The following is an 8835-nucleotide window of genomic DNA, read 5'->3' as shown; positions in this document are numbered from 1 at the left end:
TGTATATCTCTTTATCTCTCTCTCTTTCTCACTCTCAGATACACAAACTCATTCATTCTGAGGCAAATGGGCACATGAGAAGTATCAATCCAGATATTTAGGTACCAAAAGATGCAAGACATTGTCCAAATCCAACTTCACCAAAGACAGACAAAAATATAAAATAAAATAAAATAAAAAACAGTCCAACCAAAAAGACAGCCCTAGGAAGAAGTAGAGATACACTACCACAGAAGATGATAGAGAATCAGGAAATGATGGTCATATGAAGAGATGGACAAGCAGGGCCAGAGAAGGCTCAGCCTTAGCTCAATTCCTCCTCTCTGCATTCAGGAAGTTTTCTAATGCCAGGCACTAGCTTCTCTCCACTTCCCTCCAAATTTTTCTCTGACCTTTATAACAGTTGGTAACAATGTGATTTATTTAAATAAACTCACGCCTGCTAACAGTCTGTTAACTACTCTGTCACCCTTCCTTGGGAACAGATGCTGTACTCCACCACCACCACCACCACCACTACCACCACCAGCAGCAGCAGTTTGAAAGACTATTCAAAAGGCCTCTTCAGGCATGGACGAAAGTGGTAGGATTTCCAGCCCTGTGGCTAAGAGAATTGTAACTCATCTTGACTTCTACTCCAAGACTAGGGCTTCCTCCACTATATACACAGTTCTCTCCAGTTTGTGTATGATGAGAAGACCAAAATATGAGATCCATACCCCAGATGGAATAACAGAAGTGTTAAACAAGGCCAGCTAAATTGTAAGGGTCTTTCCAGCCCTAACATTCTGGGATTCTATAACTAAAACTAATTCTTTCCAATCTAAACCTGCAGTTTAGAACAGGACAGAAGTTGATTGGGTTTTTCTGGACAAACATGGCATCACTGTCTGCCCCAATAAATATTTAGCCATGGTTCATGTTTATTAATTTTGTTCAATATTAATATTTCTTGGTGCAGCTTCCAATACTGAATGATAGACCCCTGATAATGTGAAACATATAGCCTCCAAATCCCCTTCCAGATAAGCCACAGATGGCTATTCATTCGTCTGGCATGTTCTGACAAACAGGCTGCACCACCCTTCTGGCTAGTTCTGGGCACATGGAAGAGTAAGACAACTGCATTTTAAAAGGAAACAGTATTTTGTGGGGAGGATTGGGGTAGTCTAAGGGCTTTGAATTGATATGTCCTGCTGCTGATTACATAGAGAACCAACATGAACAGCTCTACATTGGTGATAACATTACTTAGAGATCCTACCTCCTTAAATTTCATTCATTCATTAATTCACTGTACAGAGAATATTTTTCTCTTTGCGTTGCAACCTCTCTGTACTGAAGCTAGAAATATATACTCACCTGGGAATCAAAATTGTGGTAAAGGAGAGCATGGTTGAGGTAAAGCCACGTATTGTCAGCACTGCTGCTTAACATCAACAAACTGAGGCTATGAATAAATATTTATGAGAAGGAATAATTTGGTAGTATTACTGTATATGCAGAGTTTTAATAATTCCCCCTAGGCAAAACAGTTGAATCAGAGGCCAATTTTTTTGTATGAAATATTCAAGATTCACGTAAGTCTTGTAATTAGTTCAGGTGAAATAATTTGCTTTGTAAGTATAGCTCAAAAAAGTACAAATTAGCTGAATGTATTTTCTTTATTTTTTATTTACAGTCTTAGTGACAGGGTTTCATTTGTTGGTGATTATTTAAGTACATTTTTTGGAGAGTTCTGGACATTTATGGAAAGATAAGAGAACATAGACTTCCTTTGATGGTGTCATGACATTTACCCTGTCATTCCCAAGTAGTAAGAGGTTTGGACATATTGTTGAGCATTCTCTCACTTCATGTATCCAACAACCACATATCATATGCCATATGCCATATGCCATATGCCATATACCATATACCATATACCAAACACCTGTGCTAACTCACACACACATGGTCAAGCATGAACATTGGGAAGATTCAGTTTTACCTCTGCTTGTGAAAGGCTTATGTACCAATAAATAAATAACGTAAGGACTTTATAATCAGTGCTTTAAGAGAGATGTGTGGGAACGGAACCGAGATGAGGCGAACTTGGTAAAAAGACAAAAGTACCTGGAGAGATTCTAAACAACAGGGTAAACATTTGCTGGTCTGTGGTGACAGGTGTGAAAATCAACCCTATGTACACCGTGTTTGGGCTAAAAATGAGCAACCTCCATTTCTCTAAGTACTTCTTTTAAAACAGTAGAAAGTGTTCTTGAGAGTCAGAGAGCAATACAACAAGCAGATCACTTTGTGGATGAGATTAGCCTAGTAGCTTACTTCACTTCTAACTGCATCAATTTAGGACTACATATACCCATTCCCTTTGTAAAACAAAGCAAAATGAGCAAGGCTCTTATCCTCTAATTCTCTTCACTTGAAAATCACTTTCTTCGCCTTTCTAATATGTCCATCTAACAGAATTCTTTCATGAAGGTGAGAGGATTCAAGTATTACTGTATACTAAGGTGGCTTTCAAATTATTCACATTCCAAAGGAGCCATAATGATTTCCAAGATAATTGGTTGTAGAAATAAGTCCTTCTAAAAATCCCGCAGTAGAATGTTCGTGATGCCACAGGATGATTCAGAGCATTTGGCCTTAATTACTTTGATTGTCCGCCAGGATTTAATATATGAATATTACATTGCAATCTTCAATTTAATTTCTTGTGTAAATGGATTGTGGCAGAATCCTGTAGTCCTGGAACTGGCACATAATTCAGCGTGGGAGACACTATCTTAACTCATCTCATTACTCAAGCCATTTGTTGTCCTTCAGGCCTTGACAGCCAGGAGATGGGAAAGTAGCAGAGGTGATGCGATCTCTCAACCTGGGTCCAGACAGACATGAGCCATCGTCTCTACCGATTACGTTGTTACACAGACACAGACAGCACTTACTTTCAGAAGAGAGAGGCAAAAATACTCACTCCAGTTAATGTGCATCTATGTGCTGTGGGGTTTCTTAGCATAGTGAAGTGAGAAAACCTGTGACATTCATGCCAGAGACCTTAGATCTACTCTTAACTAGGACGCTAAACTTGAAGTATGAAGTAAAGCAAGTCCTTTAATTCCTCTGAGATTCCCATTCCTCAATACTCAGGAGAAAAACCACACAATCACCAAGTTGCTTCTCCCCACCCCCACCCCCTAGAAGGAACACTTTCTCACAAATCTAAAGTCTTGGCACTGTGACTGAACAAAGGTCATTGCTATACATCCCATGAATAATAAACCACCCAGTAAGTGAAGGCAAGGATTGAAGAAAGGGAGGGAGTCAATTGGATAGAAGGAGATATTTGAAAAGGAGGGGGAGGTAGAGGAAACAGCTCTGTAGCCTTAGTAAGTTGTCCCTCTTGCCTGTATCAGGAGAATTTGCAAAGGGATTAGCAAGATGGGTATCATTCTGGCTCCGTAAGACTGACAGAAATTGGAGGAGTAAGAATGACAACAAATGTTGAGTGGCTACTGTGCTGGGAATTTATCTCTGGTTGAGGCAGGGACTTACTATCATATATTGATATCAAAGAATTTCCATATAAAATCTATAAATAACTCCTAAAATAAATAAGGGAGAGGGCAATATAGCAGAAGAAAGGTGGATGACAAGCTTAAATAGGAACTGTGTGTAAAAGAATATAAAAAGACCAATGAATATATGAAAAGATCTTCAGCCTTATTAGTCACCAGAGAACTGCGCACTGAAACCACAGTGAGATACCACTGTACACCCACCAGAATGATTAAAATTTCAAAATCTGAAAACAGTGTTGATAAGGGTTTGGCACAATGAAAAGCTGTAAATTGGTGCACACTTTGGAAAACTGGCAAGAGCGACCAAAATGGAACATGTGCATATGTTATGACTCAGTTATCCAACTCCTAACAAATACAGGCACATGTGCACTAAAAGAAAAACAAAAATATCCAGAGTGATGTTAGTCCAAATATCTCCAAGCTGCAAGTATCTAGGTTTTCATCTACTAGAATGCATAAGTCAATACTGGTGTAGTCACAAAGGGAATATTACACAACAAGAATGAACAATAGAAGTTTCATGCTACAAAGTGGGAGAACCTCACAAATCTAATATTAAATGAAAAATCCATATACCAAGAATGACGTATTGAATGACTACATAAAGGTCAGTGACTGGAAAGCTTATAATATATAAGGATGTAAGGTGTATGAGTATAAAAAGCAAAAAAAAAAAAAAAAAAAAAAAAAACAATGTTCATGTAAAAAGAATAGCTGTTACCTTTTAGAAGGGAATAAAAGGATTGAGGTTAGAGATGTGGGTACAATTTGAAAATCAGGATTGCTGATATTCTATTTCTGTTTTTATGTTTGAGGCTGGGTCTTGCTGGGTCTTGCTATACAGTTCTAGGCTGGCCGACTTTGAAACCAATAAGTAGACTAGGCTATTCTTCAAATTAATGGAGACTCTCTGTACCATGATGATCAGCAGAAATATTCTGCTTTCTAGTTGGGTAACAGATAGCACTAGTCTTTCACTGTCCGCATTGGAGGAGTTAGAGAATGGACTGAAGGAGCTGAAGGGGTTTGCAACCCCATAGAAAGAACAACAATATCAACCAACCAGACCCCCCTGCCCCAGAGCTCCCAGGGACTAAACCACCAACCAAAGAGTACACATGGAGGGACCCATGGCTCTAGCCACATATGTAGTGGGACATCAAAGGGAGAGGAAGCCCTTGGTCCTATGAAGGCTCAAAACCACAGTGTAGGGGAATGCCAAGACAGGGAGGTAGGAGTGGGTAGGTGGGTGGGGGAGTACCCTCATAGAAGCAAGGGGGTGGGATAGGAGGTTTCTGGAGGGAAAACCAGGAAAGGGGATAACATTTGAAATGTAAATAATAAAATATCTAAGAAAAAATAAGTGAAAATGTGCACTGATGATTTATGTGTTTCTTTCTGTGTAGAATATTTTAAGAGAAAACCTTAGAACAGAGGCAAGAAAAAGTCAAAGATACCTTTGTCTCAGGTCTCACATCCTCTCACATTCCTGGTAATGAAATTCCAGGCTCTTTTCATGTCTCTGTATCTGTCCACAGTGATAGTTTATCTTTAAAGCAAGCCTGACCCACACCTGTATCTAACAGCTGTCATCAAACTGAGGTCAGTGACACCATATACATGCTATTGCCTAGAATCCTACTATTTTTTCCTATTCCCAAATTATTCTTCCTCCATTGCATTGTCTTACCTTCAAGTCTGTTTCATCTTCTATTTGCTGTCTTCTTCATGCCCTTTGGACTAATGACTAAAGAACCTAAGTAGATTTTTTTTTTTCTGAACCTCAGCAAGGTCTCTGCTCTAAAGATTTCAGTGCCTACTATGCACTCGGAATCTTCCTCTGCCTCTGTCCAACTTGAATAGCTTCTCTACTACTCCCTCATACCAAGATCCAACATATTGAAGTGCCTTATTGAAAACTCTTGGAGCCAGATACATTTCAGAATTGTGACATTGAAGGGTGTTATCAAGATAAGCATATGCATCTGTTTTTATCAAATAATGCATTTAGCAGATAATGGCATAGTTCATATAATCAATCATATTCATATTTTAGTTAATGGAATATATTAATATTTTAATATTAATATTCCATGCTGAATGGGATGAAAACTCAATATTATCATTCAACAGTGTGGATAAATTTTGGGATAGGTTAAAATGAGTTTTAGCACCAATTTTTAAATTTTTAATTTTCAGTGCTTTGTGTTTTAAAAAATTATAATTAGCCACACTCATGAAATTTTTTGGAGGCTGAAGTAAGAGGATTGCCATGAATTTGAGGCCAGTTTCCAGCCAGCCTGGCCTACAAAGTGAGACCATGTTTTTCAAAATGAAAAAGAATAAGAAAGAAAAATAAATTTTGGTAGAAACCCCTGTTCTATCTTTAAACAGATAGAAGGATGGAAATATGGATAGGTACAATACATTAGTTATGTGTAATTATCTTCCCAAATGGATGAGAAGTGCACATTTAACAAATTTTTTTAGCTCTAAGTCAGAGTTCCCAGTTGTGAATAATGAAATTCCATTGCCGGCAAGAGTAACATGATTGTAGAAGTTCTCCCCATGTAGATCTGCTACCAGATCAGAAATGCTTTGCCATGGATCTTATAGCCACCTCTGGTACTCAATCAGTAGCCACTCGTGAAAAGTACAAGTCTTTTTCCTTGCTATGGGTACTATAAGCCTAACTAGAAAACAAATATTGGTGTGGCACATCCCTGGGACTACTCTGGTGGGTGCAATGTGAAAGGATGTAGTGAACTGCACACAGTACTTTCAGCTACTTTTGCTTAAGTATTCATATTCTCAGCCAGGCTTTGCAATGGTATTACATGGTAGTCAGATTAGAACTCCTTTCAGGGAAATACTCAGAGTTCAGTGAGCTCATGTGCATAGTTCAACATAGAGGTTACTTCCAGATACCTGGGGATACTATGTTCTATTGTACTGGTATGTTTCAGACACAAAGCAAAGGTTCCAAAAGAGACTGATGAGGAAGTAGAACACAAATCCAAGTTAAATCGTCAAGCTTTTCTACCCAGGAGATACCAGCAAATCATGGGAAACCCATTCTCAGAACATTGTCTGGAAGAGAAAGCCAGCTGGAAAGATAGATTTTAGAAGTTAGAAAACCTTTGGGATATAAGGATGTTTGCTTCCAGAGGGCAGAAACTGTTAATCATAAGTTTGGTACCTCCCACAGCAGTACCCCAAGCTCTTCAACCTGAAACTAAGAGAACAGGAGTCATATGAGCCCCATTACCTTTTACTGCTCTATTTTTGAGACCCAACAAGTCCATGCTATGATTCCTTTAAAAAATGGTGTGTGTGTGTGTCTCTGTGTGTGTGTGTAATTTTTCATAAGAGTAATACATGTTTCTTGTAAAATTTAGGCAACCAGATAAATATATGAAAGCTTATCACGTATCATTCCATTTCTTACACATATCAGTATCTTTTCTCCTTGTTTGCTTTTGTTTCCACTTCTTTCATAAAATTGTGATCATAGAGTTTTGTGTTTTGAGTTATACTCTCGAGTACACTTAGGACATTCCTCGTGTTGGTACTAAAGCTAGTGCAATTTGAAAGTACACCAGATCCAGTGATCATACTTAAATATAGAATGTGTACCATGCTTCTATGGAATTTAGTCTGAGTAAGAAGATGAGACAGATATATACATGATTCAATAGTGAGAAATACAAAATGGGATATAATACAATTTCATTTAGGAAGACAGACAAAGAGAATCCAAAGGCAGGAGAAATTGATGTGGGTAGAGAGGAAGGCTCATGGATAAGAAAGGACTTAAACTTCCCTTTAAAGTATAAACAGGGAGAATGATAACAGAGAAGCATTGAGGAAAATGAAAGAGTGAGAACCATTTTATCTTTTCTGTTGTTGATGATAGAACCCTATCTAAGGCAAGTTGTGGAACTCTTCAAAGGCTCATCTTCCATTCAGTCAAATAAAGCCAAGTTTCTCACTTGAAGGGGATTTGGAAAATAAATGCATAAAAAATGAATCACTCATGCTAATAGGACAATAGCTTAGGCTCAATCCTTCTGCTATTTAGAAATTGTCTTTTTGTGGTAGCTCACAAGTCCACAGTTGGACAACTTCTAGGTAGGTTTCTGGTTACATGACTCCAGAGCCTTGCTCACAATAAATTCACTACTGTCTTGGTAAACACAAGAAGAGATTACCAATGAGACGAAGCCCAGGGCCCAAGCCCCCTTCTAATACCAAAAACACAGTCATATTGTGCTCTGAAGAGCTCCCCAAGTGGAACTAGAAGTTCTCTAGGGGCAGAAAAATCATTGGAATGAAGAAAAGTAGAAATATTATAATTTGTTCATTTGTAATGTTTTCAAACTGTCCTTTCTTATGTCAAGAGACCTGTCACTAACCAGCTGTATGCCTTTGAGAAAATTGCATTACATCTCAGAGTTCATCTCAGTTATCTTCCCCATCTGTAAAATGGGAACTATACCAAAGTTCCCCTTGGCACCAGAATCTATGGACTTATGACTGTTTTGGACCATTACTTCCTTTCAAATTTTAGGAATCCCCTATGACAATGCAAATAACTCTGAGAAAAGGCTACATCTTACCCTGCGTTGCCAGTCACCACCATACCTGGGAATCGAAGTCCTTTAAGGAATGGGACCAGGAGAGCAAGAAGGCCCAGCATAGGGGCAAAGGCAGAGAAAGGAGAAGTGGGTGGGTTCTCAAGATGTCACCAGTTAAGCAGAGGGAGGATCTTAATACCTCCTCCTCTTTCTGCCTCTCCCCTGAAGTGCCCAGCAGCAGGCTGTGCCTGGTTGCATGCCTCCGTAGGTGCCTGCTCAGCACAGGATGACCTGGCTGCCAGCATACTATTCTAAGCCAATGAGAGAACCTTGAGGTGAATGATCTTTAGGCCAATTATAGATGGACTTATCTCTTTAATGGCTAGAGAGATTTTATCTTTGGCTCCTTTTCATTGGTTCAGGCTAACAGAAGTCTCTGTGGACTGTCAGCCAATGCCAAGTCATCAGCCAACAGGAGTGGGTTTAGCTGTGAGATCTTGTTTTCATCTGGATCTGAAGTAGCCCTGCCTCAAGGGCTATCCTCTCTCTTCATTGTCATCCCTGACTGAAAGCTTCTGCCAAGAACACAGGAGATATAAGCAGTTTCACCTAACTGAGGCAGCCTGCTGAGAGGTAGGCATACTTGGGGGTCAGGGGCTGTGTGTTTGCCCAGC

The 8835-nt window shown here is 39.1% G+C and overlaps 1 protein-coding gene across 1 annotated transcript in view; it reads right to left on the bottom strand.

The window, feature by feature from the left end:
• Positions 1–8281, bottom strand: part of Arhgap36 (Rho GTPase activating protein 36) — a 51831-nt gene extending 43550 nt beyond the window's left edge. Inside the window, exon 1 of the mRNA XM_021153563.2 lies at positions 8204–8281. The gene's annotated coding sequence lies outside the window, so the exon portion shown is untranslated. The remainder of the gene's footprint in view (positions 1–8203) is intronic.
• Positions 8282–8835: the final 554 nt, after the last annotated feature.

This window comes from Mus caroli, chromosome X (genome assembly GCF_900094665.2).
Source record: "Mus caroli chromosome X, CAROLI_EIJ_v1.1, whole genome shotgun sequence".
Taxonomy (NCBI): Eukaryota; Metazoa; Chordata; class Mammalia; order Rodentia; family Muridae; genus Mus; species Mus caroli.
This window is presented reverse-complemented; position numbering and strand designations above follow the sequence as displayed.